General features: G+C 41.0%; 1 protein-coding gene across 2 annotated transcripts in view; it reads left to right on the top strand.

Moving 5' to 3' along the window:
• The first annotated feature begins 465 nt into the window (after window positions 1-465).
• tspan9a (tetraspanin 9a) overlaps window positions 466-17,147 on the top strand; it is a 218,806-nt gene continuing 202,124 nt past the window's right edge. For both annotated transcript variants that reach the window (XM_033621406.2, XM_033621405.2), the window contains exon 1: window positions 466-726. The gene's annotated coding sequence lies outside the window, so the exon portion shown is untranslated. The remainder of the gene's footprint in view (window positions 727-17,147) is intronic.

Genomic DNA, 17,147 nt, shown 5'->3' with positions numbered 1-17,147 from the left:
AGATTTTCAGTTTGCCACTTACTTATATTTTTCTTATACTGCTCTGCAACTTTTATTCTGCCGTTGTCTTAGGATGTTCAAGCTTGTTTTATTTATTTTATTCTCTTGCTTTTTAATGGTGTTTTAATTGTATTCAAATGTTGTTTTATGATGTGTTTCTCTTGCATTTTTGTCTGAATGCTTTGGATGTTTTTGGTAGAGAAATTAAAATAGCCTTGTTACTGAAACTTGTCTTGCCTTGTCTTTTTGTCTCACTTTTTCACATCCGCCAAATTAATATTGTCTAATAGGCTATAGTTCTACCTCTGAGACTATAATCTCAATAAATCAAACGGGTTAGAGTTTTTATGGGCTCCCCAGCCCCTGTAATTCTCATATAAAGCTCCGGAGCTCTGGCACGCCTGTAGGAGTCACTAACAGCCCCCTTCTCCTTCCTCAAACTTCATTTCCTCCTTGACCAACCAGAAAACTCTGTTTCCAATTCATCATCAAACAGAGACACATAGCGGGCACCGAAAGTTGGAAGAGAGGTCTGACTTTTTTTGGGGGGGAATAGCGCATTCATAGATTTCTTTGGCAGGACAGAAGCGGAATAAAGTACTAAAGAGGTCCGAGTGGAAAGTTTGGGCTGAAGTCGCGTGGCGGTGATTTGTCTTGACCAACGTCTGCTCCTCTTTCCCTGGCGCGTGACAGGTTGCGGCGGTAACTTCACAGGAAGTTTAACAGGTAAGAGACTGTTTACTTTTCGGTTGTTTACTGACACTGTTTGTTTATGTGCCATATATTCAGCGTAACGTGGTGACAACGCAGTCTAGTGCGCCGTCAAACTTTATTGTGTGGTGTTAAGTTACCTTTTTACTGTCCCAGCTCCAGCGTGTCACCTACATGATTTAAAAACATCCACAATATGACGTCGTCAAAATGTTAAGGCGAATTACATGTGGCAGGTTGTAATGACTTTATGATATATTTAACTACTGTGTGAATATTCCTATAATGTTGCACTGTAAGTTGTTTCAGAGTGTCTGTAGAAAAGACGTTTGAGTGTTTAGTGGTTTCAAAACCCTGTTAAGACCATAATAACACCCTTACTGTTATTATTTTTGGCAGGGCGTCATGAGTTCGCCACATGCCAAGAAGCTTTGAATGTGAGCTTGCATAGTGACAAAACTCAGGCCTCACACACACCAAACAAAAATCTGTTTACGTGTTAAATCAGTCTATTTAAAAAATAGTTATGACTGCATAAAAGTCAGTTTATTAATGAAGCTCCTCTGCCTCTGTTATATGTGGTATTAATGACACATTCTCAGCCAGCACATTTTGGTACGAGTTACATTATAAGTTGACACACGTAAGCCTGGAGGAATGTCAGGAATCAAAGCATAAATTCTGAGTCCTTTCAGAGGCAACAGCTGAATGAGATGCTGCTCATTCAACAATAGGCTCATCACTGGAGTTCCTCTCTGATTGTGCCTTCTTTTCAGCCTTGTGTGTTTGAGCACAGACACTCCGATGAGCCTAATCACTCTGCTTGTGTTTGGCCATGTCTCAGCATCACCAAAGGTGGCTGGAAATGTGAGTTTAAACTTGATCACTGAGGAGGAAAAGCCTTCAGTGCTGCCAGTGAGGCTGTTTCTAGCCTTGGCTTCTGGGGTTAAGAGCTCCTGTGGTGGTGATTGATAGTGAGAGGTGAATATCCCATTCACTGAGGGATCTACCAGATGTGGAGACAGCTCTGCATACTTTGATGCACCTCGGCATCTTTTGTTTTCCACTTTATAGCTTGTTGACCACTATTAGTCGTAGTTCTTGGCTTATTTTATTAATCATTATTGCTTAAAGGGGGGGGAGGGTTTGTTTTTGATTTATCCCATGCTTTAGTTAATCTCTCACTCCCTCAGGGGAAGTGTTGGATTCACAGTGACACATTATGAAGTAAGGAATATACCTCCGAGACCCAACACTGAAGTCAAGTGGGGCTGTATCAAAACAGGAGCCCTTTTTTTACTTCACGTGCCATGGTGGTATGCTGTGTATCATGTCTATTCTGGTGTATGGGAGGGGAGAGAGAGGTCTTCCACCGTCTGACCCGACATTCCTGCGTTGCGCATGGCGAGGGTTCAGCGCCCTCCGGGCCTATGACCCCCTGTTGAGAAAAAAAAAATACATTTTCTACTGAATTTTGCTCTTGTGTTTAATTATTTTCACCAAGTTTTTGGAGGCTGAATCATGTTGGCTGCCCTCTAACCATGTAAATCTACCGTAACCCATTTAATTACAAACAAGGGCTCACAGTGGATTAGATATTAACTGTTGGATTCATTTCCCAGTCATATCTACTGCCATACCCACCAGCAACATACTCAAAGGAGGAACAAAATAAGCGGCTTGAGCACTCAGCTGCATCTCATTGTATTCAGCTCGGTTTACATAATGAAACCAACATACTTGCTGACATCAAAGGTTGCTAACTTTTCTCTATGACTATTTTGCATCACTTACAATCATAACCTTTGTCAAGAGTTTTTTTTTTCCTCTGGGACCCACTGGCTGATTCTCTGCAGTGGTAAAACAAAAGCAGCAATGTGAGCCTCCGACTGTGTTTACTTCCTCAGCTTTCTCTGTCACCACAGAGCTCGGCTCTCTGTTCTGTTCTGTCCCTTCATGAAAGTTCCTATTCTGTGGGACGAGGGGGGCAGGACCGTCCGTGCTGGGCAGATCTCATTCCACCAGGCCTCACAATAGACAAGCTGTGCTGCTATATCAACATTTATTTCTCTCATCTATCCCTCCCTTTTTTTCTCTGCCACTTTAATCACTTCCCTCTGGGCCAATCAGCAACAGGAAGAGCAAGGCCGTGCACCGCAGTCTTTGTCTGTGTGAGATATCTCTGGTTCTGTGCTGCTGACTGGCTGCCATGACTCACTGTGACTTTGCATCTTGTGCCAGAGAAGCCTGTACTATAGTCCATATTTCAGGCTCGAGTCTAACCATTTTTATTTGTGCCCTACTCAAGCCGCGCATTCATGAGATGCAGCTCGGATATCTAACGCTGAGCCATATATACACTGCGAGCAGCACATTCTGTGCCTATATTTTGACCTCGCTATGTGAATGGCAAGTGGTTGTTTACAGTCAAGTCTATTTCCGAGGAAGGATCCTGCCTTGTTGGCCTGAAGGTGCACCAGATTTGTGTTTGCAACAGAATTTTTGGCTGAGTCAGTGTGACCAGCGGAAAGAGACACATTGTGTTTCAAATTAATTTCCATAGGAAACTTTTTTTTAATTTCCTCTGTCAAATTCACGTTTTGCCAAATCATTACACTATAATTAAGTTGGTCTGCAAAACTTTATCAAGACCATAAGAGCCACAGACAAAGTGCAGCACGCCATTCTCCTAGTTTGAACCCATGACACTGTATCTTGTGTAGCTGTTGGAATTTATCACCATTACATGTGGAAGTGAGGTCTCGACTGCTGCTGTCTGCTCTACTTTCACGCTGTACGTATCATGCAGTTTTGTTTCAGTGCAGAGCGGGATTTGTAATGTCAGACTTGTTGACTTTAGCAAGCAGGGCTTCCTCTCCTGACGGCCTGTGTAGATATAGCCTGTGTCGGTTGCTTTTGTTCGTGTTGGCAAGCTGACGTGTGGAATTTTTTTTCCTGTTTGATCTCAAAGTCAAGAGCCACCAGTAGCGGAGACATAAAGAGCTTCGCATGCCAAATATTTCTAAGATGATGTAGCTAGAGTAATGTGCGAGAATACAAATTTAGTTACATGAGAAGAAATGGTGAAACATAGCAACAAATTATAATGTAAATTACATAAAATATCCCATTATGCTGCAACAGATAACTTAACCTTCCTATTATTTTGAAGAAACATAACATCCAATATGTCGTGGGTCAAGTTGATCCACAAATACACTAAAAAACAGGCATGCACAGGCATTCTGCAACACATCAGTGTATCCACATGACCCTAGATGAGGAAAAGTTAAAGAATATCAGGAAGGAATAGGGAAGGTGATCAATATTTAAGACAACTCAAAATCAAAAATGGGTCGATCTGACCTGCAACATACTATTAATTAAAATAAGGTAATATTTGTTATATATTGTAGTGTTCATTTGAGTTTTTATGATAAAATGTGAGCTTGTCTTTGTGATGAGTCTTTCTCTTCCTATCTTATCAAATGATGTTGCACTGCATCATTTATATAAGAAAAGCATACACATTTCTCTTCACTGCTTACTTACTTATGCAAATATTGAGCATTAGTGGAGCTCAGACTGTCACCCCAGCTCTCCCCCCACTGAATACTTTTCTGTCGCTTTGTATCGTTTAGATTATTTTTCATTTTTTAGGACTGGGTTTCAGAGGAGCACCTGGGTTGTATTTAATGGTATTTTTATGTTAATGAAACACAGACATTCCTTTATACACAGTCCATGCCCATACCCATTAATCAATTTCAAGTCAAAGCCAGTGTTGTAAGTCATAGTGTGACTGTCACAGCTGAGCTGAGAGCTCTGGCTTAGTGTTTCCTTTTGGAGGGACTGGGTCACATTACTGTAGCCATATTTTATGTGTGATGGGACGGTGTTGATTTTATTTGTCATTGGTTACTCTCGGTTTGGAAGGGATTTCTGTTTTATTTGACTGTCCATATCCTGTTTGGACTCTGGTAGCCTGTTAAAGATATTATTGATGATTGTAGCCGGTCCAGGAATGGATGGATCTCGTTATCCAGCTCCAGACCACATTTGACCAATATGTGTGAGAGATGGCTCCAGTGACTTTGATCATGCAGTACCTGAGTAACACTGAACATGTAACGTCTCGGCTTTCAGCATTTTAGCTGTATAACTGCACTGTATAAAATGTAACAGTTTATTTAGCGCAAGTGCTCTTGGAAAAGGGACAAAGCACAGGGAGTGTCAGCTGTTAACGATTCAGACTTTTTTAGGCGTTAAGAATACGTTCAGCTACATCAGATTACACTGTTGTGTTTGGAGATTTCTTTGGTCTCACATAAGAGGAAGAAACATAATAATGCAATGCAATTTAGTGTCTGAAAATGTACATTGCCACCAGCCTCCACACATTTAAACCAAATTGCGAAACAGTAAGTTTTATAACCTGTAACTGCAAGCCTTAACTCTCTAATGGCCGGTATACACTGTGCGATTTTGGGCTGTCCCAGACGAAAGATGGCCATCGTGAGAGAAATGTGGCGATATCTTTAGTCGTGGCTCTAAAATGGTGGTCTTATGTCACATTGTGAGACAGGTTCAAGGACGGCCGATGTCAACGTCTTGTGACCAAAGATAACCTGAGATAAAATTCTGACGGTGTTAGATATTTAGGATGACTATCTCACAGTGTGACAGCTGCTATGACCTATGTCTACTAATGAACCAATAGAAATGCAGCACGAAATGACACAATGGTCACTGCGACACCGGCGCTAAACCCAAACAAATGATCGCTTGCCATGGAGGTAAAACGAACAAAAAGAAGTCTGTGGAACTCCTAGAAAGAGGAAAGTTTGGTGGAGCTGTGGCAGCAGAAGCCTTGTTTATTTGATGTTTCCTCCAGCTGCTATCATGACCGCGAGAAAAAAGACGCTGCATGGAAGGAAACTGCGGAGGAACTGCAACTTCCAGGTGAGCAGTACGCCAGGTGGATGACGTACGCTGATGCGGTGCACGCTGATGACGTTGCATATTGATGTACGTCGTAACCTGCGATTCAGTAGTAAACGGCCATCGTAAAATCTACACACATTAAACTTGACGTCGTACCAAAGTTTATTAGATCCACGTCTCACAGTGTGTCATGCAATGGTCTTATAAGATTGCTAAAATCGCACAGTGCATAGGGCATAAGAGAAGGCATAAGATGACAGACAGTGTTGTAGTCAAAACCACCTAAACTGAGACCAAGTCATGACCAAAACCAGAGTATATTGAGACTGAGACAAGACCAAGACTTTGAATGGCTGGGACTAGGGCTGGGTGGTATGTCCTGAAAATTATATCACGGTATCTTTAGGCTATATCTCGATACACAATATACATCTTGATATTTTTTAAATCTCCTTAAGCACTTCATCAATGTTAGGACTGGGAGACTAAATCAAACAAAACAATATTTCTGACCAAATTCCCCCTCTGATGCGACAAAGTTGTACGGACGACTTTTTCCCCCCCAGAAAATATTAACACATTAAGATGTTTGATCAATAATCATCAATAATGTGGATATAAGTGGGTTAAGGCAAGCGTTAAAACAAATATATAAGTCTGGGAACGTGATACATTTACAAACCTATCAATATACTTACCAATATAATATAATCAAAAACAACTTTCTGACGAAGGTCCACAATTCTTGAAGATAGCATTTACTACAGGATTTTTGTTTTGTCATTGTTTACTTTTACATTAAACTTGTGTCCCTCACATCCCCTTTTTTGACTCAGTGTTGAGGATTAGGGACGACGGCTCATTTGAAATTGAAAACTGAATTTTTTTTAATTAATCATTTTTGAAATTTCCATTTGCAGTTTTGGACGGCTTACACTATTATCAGGTGTGACAGAGGCTGGCATCAATCATAACCATTCAAATCTGCTCCTCTAATCCTCTTTGAAGGCCGTGCTCTCCTGTATACAACAGACTGTTTTGTAATGGGAATTCAAGGCTGGCGTCTCACAATAGGAACTCCTTTTCGTCTATGTTGACTTGATGTTTGTGTAGATGGCCAGCATCTGTTACGTGTGTAACAATGCACATTGACAAGCCAAACATTTGGCAGCACTTTATCATGTTGGCACTATGAACTATAGAGCTCTTTCTGTCGCTGTACAAATTGCAGTGCTTGAGGTGGAATATTAAGGCTGTCACAACCTGTTGCAGGAGATATTCATTTGTTGTGTCCCCGACAACCTGACATTTCTTGAAGGATGTGTGGTAATGGTAGTTCTGAATGAGTCAAGAAATACACAGTGACGTGGAGAAATAACTTATAAAATATCCTGAAAGCCTTTCTCAGAGTTGTGTGAACTGATACGTGTGCTGTTGCTTGTTTCTCCTGAAACTCCTCTTTCTCTTCTGCTCCTATTCTGATGATTAGCAATGTGGCTGTTTTGCATGGTGCTGCGTGGGGCACAAAAATGAAAGACATTTGTAGATATTTGTTTGTAAGAATAGGGTGCACGCTTTAAATTAAAAAACAAAAATAGCAAGCTAAACTTTACCCTTTGAATTAAAGGCTACAGATGAAAGACCTACCTGTCTGGCCACCCATCAACACCGGTCATCACTTTGATGGTTAGTCACCAAAATGCCAAAAGTGCAAGGGTGGGAATGTGCCTGTGCTTGTTTGATGAACACATCAACTTTTGACAGTACACATTGCCATGTACAATGTACCATTCTGGAAAATACATTTAAAAAAGAGTGAGTGGAGTTCATGTAAATATGAACCATTATTACCAATATGTTACATTTATTTTTGCTAAACAAATGATCCCTTCCCAGTTGTTATAAAGTGTCAAACATATTAGGATTTCAAGCACTCTCAGTTGCAACAACCTAAGCAACCTCTGAAAGAAAACAAGAGAGAAAAGGAAAAAAATCAATAGCATATTTCCCACTCTGCCACCTTTGTTGGCACAACTTCAGCAGGCGGCCCCTCCTGTCCTGTCTTGTCTGCTCTTAAATGCTTGTTGGTACAATAAAAAAGATCCTCAAAAGAGTAATTCGTTACCAGCTTTGAACCTGCTGTGATAAACCTTACACAAGAGAGCCTCATTGGCAAGGCAGAGCCAGCTCTCCTCCTGCTTCATGCCAGTGCTCTAATCAAAAGCACCTTTGTGAGCCACTACAGAGCCCGCTGCCTCTTGGATTGAGCCCTCACCATGGCAGTTGAACCCTTTAAACATGATCTGCTCTGCTTTAGATGCTTATTGGCCACTTAATCTGTAACTGTTTTCAAACCTCGCTCAACCTTTCATCGCTTGTGAATCCTAATTTAGGGAAGAGGTCAGCCATAAGTGATGCATCCACTTGTTACCAAACATGTCTGGGGCTGATTATATTTATACAGCTTGTTTGTGGGAACACTGCCCCTTTCTGTCCCACATGTGACGAATTTAGAAAGGATGGCAGATTGCATTGGCTTCATTTATCATCCATTCATCAAGCTATTGCCAAAATAAGTACAGACTCGTAAGTTGAAATGATTTAAAAAACATGTCTGATTCCTAAAAGTTTTGCAGTAGAGTATATGTTGCTTTTAATGAACAGTGTGTAGGATTTAGGGGCATTAGTTGCATCTAGTGGTGAGGATTGCAGATTGTAACCAGGTGAAATGTCTCACGGTTAGAATTCCTTCAGTGTTCGTTGTTCAGGAGGTTCTTACTGGGAGTTGAATTATCTGCGGAGGTCTTTTCCTCTCCAAAACAAAACAACCCAGTGATTTAAACTGGTAAAAACACTGAATAAAGCAGTTTCAAGTTAAAAACCTGGGTTTTCCCGATGCTGCATGTTGGGGAGGGGCTGCTTACTGTGGTGTCTGACACCAAAATGCAAATGGTTCTTTCTGGAGCTAGTGTTTGGTTTGTCCATTTTGGGCCACGGTAGTAACATGGCGATATAACGTGGTGGTGGACAATTATATTATATTCCATTCCTGTCCTCCTAAACCCTACACACCCAGTTGTTTATGCACAATGCCCTAAACTGAACACATTTGGTTTATTAAAATAAAGAAACCACAATTTCCCAAAATGCAATGAAGCTCTGTGCTTGCACAAACTTTAAGTGGGCTGCTAAATAATGGCCACAGTGAACACTGAACATAACATAAGGACCAGGGTGATTTTCTTAGGTAAATACCTGGTCTGAATTCAAGTTTGTGGTAAAATCTTTTGCCTTTCCTTCTCTGCATTAACCTGCCAACACGCTGAACGCTGAGGAAAACATTTTGCTTTGCTGTCAAATGTTCTGTTTTAATGATACATTTAAAGATCCCAGAAGGACATAAAATATATTGGACGTAGTTATTTCAGAGCATCTGGAGCCACACATCATTGAAGGCTGCAGTTTTTGCTGGCCACTCTATACCATCAGTGGAATATAGGCCTCTGTCTCACGGGTCATTTGCTTTTCAATTTCACTCTGATTTGTATTCCTGTCATGTTATGGCAAGGTAAACGTGTTGAAATCATACATATTTCTGCACCTTTTTGCCGGTTGACTGCCACTGACAAGTTGGTGGAGTCATCCAATCATCCATCCGCTTATTGAGGCTCTTCAGATGTGATCTTAAACAGGCTTTTTCAGTGTTTCCCACAGAATTAGAGTGCATGTGTGGTGGCAGCTGGCGCTGGGAGGCAACAACAAAGTTCCTTTGTATCATTCTGTTTTCCATCATGAAATTTTAAGGTTTTTAAGGTCTGTGAATTCATGGCAGACAGAGCTCTGTGTAAGTTCTTTTTTTCCTCAGCAGCTGATTATGACTTGCGAGGTGGATAAGTCGATCTGTTCACAGTCAATCCATTCACGGCTGATGTGATCTGATCAGATCGATGGATGAGAGGAGCATCTGCTGTGAGTGAATGCAAACTTTTAGACCCAGCAGAATTAACTGTGAAGTTTCTTTGAACTTTCAATGCGCCTGATGTTTTGCTGCTCCATCTATACCTAAAGTATGTCCTGCACTAACAGAAAGGTATATAAAAATATTCAAGTAGCACTCCACTGAACAATCTAGCTCCAAGTCCTCCATTAGTCCTCCACTTTGGTCCAGACAAAGATATTTGTTCAGCTACTGAATGGATTGTCATGAAATTTAGTACAGACGATCCTGGTCACCTGAGGATGAATCATAAGAACCTTGTTGATCATTTCACTTTTCATCTTGTGCAACCAGCAGGTTGATTTAGTGAACTATCATAACAATTATTGCATCAGTTACGATGAAATTTGGTACATATATCCATGGTGCCAAGAAGATAAATATTAATGGCTTTGGTAATTCTCTGACTTTTCATAAAGTGCCACCATGAGGTCAGAATTTCAGTGTGTCCAATGGTTTATGGTTTCATGCCTGCAAAACTAGTGTTAGCATGCTAACATGGTCAATTAAGACATGGTAAGAGTTTACCAGATTAATAGTATGATAGCAGTGTCACTGTAAGCATGTTAGCATTACAGTATTAGCATTTAGCTTAAGGCACTGCTGTATAAAACTCTAACAGAGATACTTTTTCTCCTGCTTGCTCAGCTGAAAATTGATGTCCTTGTGTGAACCCTAAAAACAAATGACAGAGTGGACTCAGTGTGTCTTCAAAAGATTCCCTGCAAGAACAGACAGAGAACAGAGTGTATGTCTTTTTGTCTACATGTATATGTCTTTGATAAAGAGACACAAAGACATTGCCAACATGAAACAAAGAATCTTGAGCCCAATATTCAGTGGAAGTGTAAGAATGTGAGAGTTTGATGAGTGACGTGTTTATTTACCCAGTGGAGGGCTGCAAGCAGATCCTTTGGCAAAGCTATTCCTGAGCTCGTCCTGTAACCTCTGACCTTAGAGACAGGAGACACAGTTTGACAAGTATGACGCTCAGGCGACAGTTTAACCTTTTGATGTCAAAAATCGGGGATGTTTGATAGGTGTGATATTTTCATCTTGTCATTATATTTGATGTTTTGACATTTTCTGGAAAAAAAGAAAAACACCAAGGAACGAATACATTTCCCTAAGATTAACATCAGTTTATATTCATCTAGGTCCTGTTTTTTCTTACAATGGTTTCCCAATTTCCTGCTGTGTTGTTTGTGTTTACACAGCAGCAAAAGCAAAGCATTTCATGTTTATTCAAGAGGAGTGGAATTTCTTTTGCTGTGGTCCACTAACTGCATAATAGGCCAAACAGGCAATTTTGGGTTTTTCTAGGTCTTGGCCTTCAGATGCTTAGGAAAATTCAGTGAAAGTGCAAGCATACACTTCAGCCATGCAGCTTAATTAGTGTATTTCCCAACTAAGTTTTTGATTCATCTGTAAATATTCTGGTGTGTGGATATTGATGGTGGAACCATTAAATGTTCTTACAACAGTTTGAACTCAGTGACAGTAACCGGCCTTTGAAAAGAAGCAATTAATTCAATTTAATTGAATGTCAAGAAGATTATTTTTAACCTCCACCAAGCCTAACCATTTTTTTGTAAAATTAAGATTTAATAGACTATATCCTCCAGCTACCACTTGACTGAATGTATCCATAGCCTGCAAAAACTGACTCGTCTTTGTTCTCATAGATTAACTTATTGTATGAACTTTGAATCAACCAGACATAAGTCTAAACCCTGAGGCATGGACATCTGCTTAACGCTTGATTTATCCATAGCTGTTTCATGCATTATTAAATAGCAATAGTGTTAGAAAAGCTCAAAGCTTCAATAGCCACATGTTTTGGGGTATACATTGCAGCTTTTTCAGTTGTTTACAGGCTATGTTGTTGATTTCTGAGTGTTCAAAATGGAGAAGTGGATGTCTGGTTTCTTTTATTCGTGTGAATGCAATCAAATTTCAATATGAGTGCTGTTTTGCGAAGTGGGGATGCTGTTCGATCGAGGGCAATGAACTGGAGTATTGTTGTGAATAACTGGCAGTTTCTTTACATTGTTGTTACAAAATGAGTTCCTTCAGCCAACCTGTTAAAATCTGGCTGAGCCTTTTTCCCTCTTGCCAAGGGCATTTAGAACATCTTCAGGCCATGCTCAGTTACCCAGGATGGTTATAAATGGCCAGCTCACCAAACAATTTAACTCCTTCTCTCTCTCTCTCTCTTTCTCTCTCTCTGTTTGTCACTCTCTTTCTCTCTGCATACTGTTGAAATCTGTACTGAGCATCTTTGCACGCTCTTTACTGCAAATGGCAGTCACAGCCACTGTTGAGAAAGCTGACCCTGAAAGTGAAAAATAGGGCACAGTTTCAATAAACTGCACACAGCTCACTCATGTTAATCATTGTTACAGTCTGTGATTTAAAGGATCTGATGCCGATGATTCAAGCATTCTTAGCTGCAGTTTGAAGGCAGTAATTTTAATTCTTTTAAATTGAGAGACCAGCGACTTTGGGTAAACTGAGAGATGTATTTTTTCTACAAAAGGTTTCCTACCACAGCTAGGAAACCTAGCAGGTGTCACAATTACCAGGGAGGAAGCGTCCTCTTGTGTGGGGTGTATCTTCTTATTTGCTATCAATCTGATGAATAGTTTATTCTTTATGCCTTCATACTTGACATGCATCAAATGAACCAGTCTCATACTGTATGTATTATTCAGTGAAGTTTGCCTCATTTTCCAAGCTTAAGAGGTAAAACTACCCCATACTGTGCCACTCAATTTGACTTCTCATTTTCATCAAGCCAAAGGGGATAGGCCTATTTGTTCTGTGTTCTGACAAAGAGGCACCCCGCTTATATCAAAGTATGAACGTGCACTCAGGGCCTAGACGGTCACGGAGCTCGCCAAAGCGTGCACTGCTGCTTCCTGCCAAACCACGCCCATCTAAATGAATGCCAAGTTTATAGGGAATCCCAGTGAATGAACTCTCCCACACGGGGCTATGTTACCTTACTATTACCTAACCAAGCAAGAGTAAGCAGAGTAGTGTCTGTTTTCAAGTTTGATTTTGTTCTGTTGCTACCTCCTGGAATTTATTTGAATGGCAGACATTTTGAGTTACCATAGTAGGAGAAACAATGTAATAAACAACATTAGTGATGGCTCCATTCCATTAGGTGCCCTAGTAAGCCATATTAGTTAGCAAGTATGTATAATAGCAGTGATGTTATTTTTCACGCCTGTGCTTGTTCTACTGTGGCATGTCAAAATAGAATAGAAGACTTTATTGTCATTGTACATTGCACAACGAAATTACGTGTAGTACCCTCGGCAAGATAACACAATAAAAAGGACACACAGTATATAAAAAAAACAGCAGCAAGGTTAGGTAAAGTGCAACGGTGCAGTTCAAAGTGCAAAGGTCAGTTCCTCAGTTTGGGGCTGGTGTGTATGTGAGTGCAGGGGGGTTGATGGAGGCCACAGCCCTGGGGAAAAAGCTGTTCCTCAGTCTATTTGTCCTTGCTTTGAGGGCCCTGTACCTCCGTCCTGAGGGCAGGGGAGAGAACAGTCTGTGACCCGGGTGGGTGGGATCTGTGGCAATGCTGCTGGCCTTCCTCTGGAGGCGGCCAGCGTACACTGAGTCCAGGTCTGGGAGAGGACTTCCCACAATCCTCTGGGCTGTGAATTATGAATTATGACTGAAATTATTGTGAAGCTTCAGACTACACCAATTATGACTTTGACTTTATCTTTAATTTAGCATGAAAAGTAGGTTCCCTATAGACACATATTGTAGCAGCAACTACCACAGAATTGCTTTTGAGTATTTTGCCAGGTGTCTGTCTGTCTGTCTGTCTGTCTGTCTGTCTTTGGACAGATTTTGCCAATGCAATAACATCACAACTATGCAAGATGCAGTCATGACACTTTACAGGTGTGTAACTGCGATCACTATGAAGCCTGAGTTTGACGATGGAAGTAGTCCGAGCAAGGGCACCAGTAGCTGGGGGTAAGAAATAGGGAACTGGCCATTGGTCCCCCCCACTTTGCCCTCCCCAGCCCACCTTTGTTTTAAGTCATGGATGGCTGTATCGCAGCTGGAGTACAAGATGATCTCTAGTTTGCAACTATTTTGATAAAGAATCCCTTTTTTCAATCAGAATGACCAAAATGTGCTTGTCTATTATGAAAATGTTCTGCTTTTCTTTGCCATGTGTGATGGTAATCTAAATATCTCAGTTCCGGACATACTGAATTAATCTATGAAAAATTCTGCATGATAAGAAAGGCTAGAGTAACACATGCTTGAAGACAGGCGTGCAAAGCACACAGGAGGTTCTTGTTCCTTCAGTCCTGGCCCATGAACCGCTTGGCATTTGTTGAAGTGGTGCAGTCCGCTTGACCCGTGAACCTCTTCCCTCCTTCTCTTTTTGCCTTCTCTCCAAACACCACTGGAGGGCGGTAACAAGGGACCTCTCCGCCCCTGCTCTCAGCCTGTTTGACACATGCATTCACATATTTTGAGAGATCCCATTTAACATGCAAATGAGATGGACCCAGAGCTTGAATGTTGAATAGTCTGGCGTATACTCAGCTCACTCAGAAAGCAGTTTTCAGGTCCACGATTGGGGCTACAAATGGGACACCAGTGAACTGTGTGAATGTGCTCATTGTGGGTGTGAGGACACTTGAAGTGTATTTTCCCTCTCTTTCGGAGAGAGGACAAAATGGTAGCCACAGCAGGTCACGCCGGGTGGCACAGGTTTGTGCCTGAACTGTGTGAAAGTTCTGGATGGAGAGATTTCACAGACATGTTTCCACAAGTATTGTTCTTCTTTTAGACACTGTGGTTGAAAGTGATGTCCCATGTTCCTCTGTGACCACACTGACTAGACTGACGAAGCCCTCAGCTGTGGGAGTCCTGCGGGTTCAAGTCTGGATGGTTACAGTCCATGTTGGATAAGATCTAGTTAGTGTTTCAGTGCAGAACAGAGAAATACTGGAAGTTGTAACTTAAGATATATCTCACAATGGGTTATTTAAGTTTCTTCCCAGGCAGATGTAAACGTAACCAGCCTAATATAACATTCCAAAGAATCCAGACTGCTGCTCTCTGTTTGGGTTTTTGGGGATTGCCCGAAAGCATGAAATTGGCTCGATGGCAGGCAGCCCTGTCTAATTGTGAATCAGAGGTATTTGATTTCCATTATGACCGTGAAGCCTGAGAAGAGCTAACAATTACAGGAGAGTGTGCAGTAATTTGTTTGACTGAAACACATAAGAAACTCCTCTTGAATGTTTCTCTCCGTGTCTCAGAGAGTTTCCATGCTAATTATGTACAGAGCACACATTGATCGTTCCCAAGTAATAAGTTCATACGCACAAATGTTTTCTCCTTGTGTTCAAAGGCAAATCCAGCTTTGGCAAGGTCATTTGTGAGGTTTGACAGTAGCATTATTCTCACCTCTTACTCATATATTGTTCACAAGTTCATCCATAAGTGGATGTATGATGTTTATAGATGTTACCTCTATTGCACAATCAAACTGTAATAACTCCCATAAACAGTCAAAGGACAGAACTGGTATAATGAAAGACGCAGCACTCTGCTGAATCATGTCCAGGGTTTGCACAATAGTTCCAGTGTCAAACCCAGTTTCCACTGCTGACTGAGGTTTGTTCTGATGATTTGGTTTGTGGTAGGGTCGGGCTGCTACCAGCGTCACAGCTCTGGTGTAGGCCTGAGTGAAGGATGTGGTCGAGGCGTAATACTGAGACACATGCTTGTTAGTGTGAGCTTTTCAACAACTTCCCCATCCCTCCTGGGTAATCAGAGCACTTTGATAATCCCTTCAGGAGGACTTCACTCAAGACATGGCTCCTCCTGACTCAGTGCAGCTGTTAATGCTCTGTGAAACCAGTTGCCGTTCTCATCGCTATGTGCATGCATGTTCACATTTACTGCCTCTCTGTTTAATATAAATTCAGTGGCATTTGGCAGCTTCATATGCCTGGTGCATTCAGAGTTATGTGATTTATAGCGCTGTGTGAGTACATCCAGTCAAGATGCACTGAACTCCGAGGCATCTTCAGTTCCAGTCAATGTGATAGTCTCAGCGACTGAAATTTAAATTTCATTTATATGCCTCTGTGCCGGTGTTAGCTGGAGGCATTGTGTTTTTGGGTTGACCGTCTGTTCGTCTGTCCCATGTGTCCCATGTATCTTTCTGTTGTGAACAAGATATCGCAAGAATGCCTTGAGGAAATTTTTTAGAGTTTGGCACAGATGTTCACATGGACTGAATGATGAACTGATGAGAATTTAGTGGTCAGAGGTCAAGGTCACTGTGACCTTGCATCCGTCTCATTCTTGTGAATGCGATATCTGAAGAACATCTTGAGGGAATTTCTTCAAATTTGGCAAAATAACGTTCACTTTGACTCAACAATGAACTGATTTGAATTTGGTGGTCAGAGGTCAAGGTCACTGTGACCTTGCATCCCTCTCATTCTTGTGAATGCGATATCTGAAGAACATCTTGAGGGAATTTCTTCACATTTGGCAAAAAAACGTTCACTTTAACTCAACAATGAACTGATTTGAATTTGGTGGTCAGAGGTCAAGGTCACTGTGACCATGCATCCGTCTCATTCTTGTGAATGAGTTATCTGAAGAATGCCGTGAGGGAATTTCTTAAAATTTGGCACAGACTTTCACATGGACTGGATAATGAACTGACAAGAATTTGGTGGTCAGAGGTCAAAGTCACTGTGATCTTGCATTTGTCTCATTTGTCTCAAAGTAGTATCTCAAGAATGCCTTGAGGAGATTTCTTTAAATTTGGCACAAATATTCACTTGGACTTGAGAATTAAGTGATTAGAATTTTGTGATCAAAGGTCAAGAGAATTCATATGTAATTATGACAAAATTTCATCCACTGTCTAATAAGATAAAATGATGAAGTGATGGAATTTTATATCCAAAAGGTCAATGGTCAGCTTCACTATGACATCATGATGTTCTGGAAAAACACTTTTCTGGCCGTTACACCACATCATATCTCAGGAACAGAAGGAAAAACATTTGGTCAGATACTGAATTGGTGACACCAATCTTGGATGTCCACCTTGAAACTGTGCTGATTTTGTAGATTTTTTGTGCTGCCAGAGGGAGGGGTGTGTGAAGCATCCATGTTGTCACAGACATGGATGTAAACCGTAACTGCAACTTGACTGTGCGCAGAGGCATACAACCCCGAGGTGGTTATTGTAGTTTTTAATGTTTTATGTTAAAAATTGCAAACTCAAAATGACACTTCATATTACTTCACGTACACCAAGCTTGTGAAATTTTTGACAGAACCTTCATGCCCAAGAAGATCCTAAATCAACATTCAGAATCTTTGATGAATCAAGAAAAAAGAAAACCTACTACATCAAGATTCAATAATCTTACTATACGGTAGGGCTGCCCCTGACTTAAAATATTCCTAGTTG

The sequence above is a fragment of the Epinephelus lanceolatus genome, chromosome 5, assembly GCF_041903045.1.
Source record: "Epinephelus lanceolatus isolate andai-2023 chromosome 5, ASM4190304v1, whole genome shotgun sequence".
Classification (NCBI taxonomy): domain Eukaryota; kingdom Metazoa; phylum Chordata; class Actinopteri; order Perciformes; family Serranidae; genus Epinephelus; species Epinephelus lanceolatus.
Note: the sequence above shows the minus strand (reverse complement) of the source record. Positions and strands in the feature narration are given on the sequence as shown.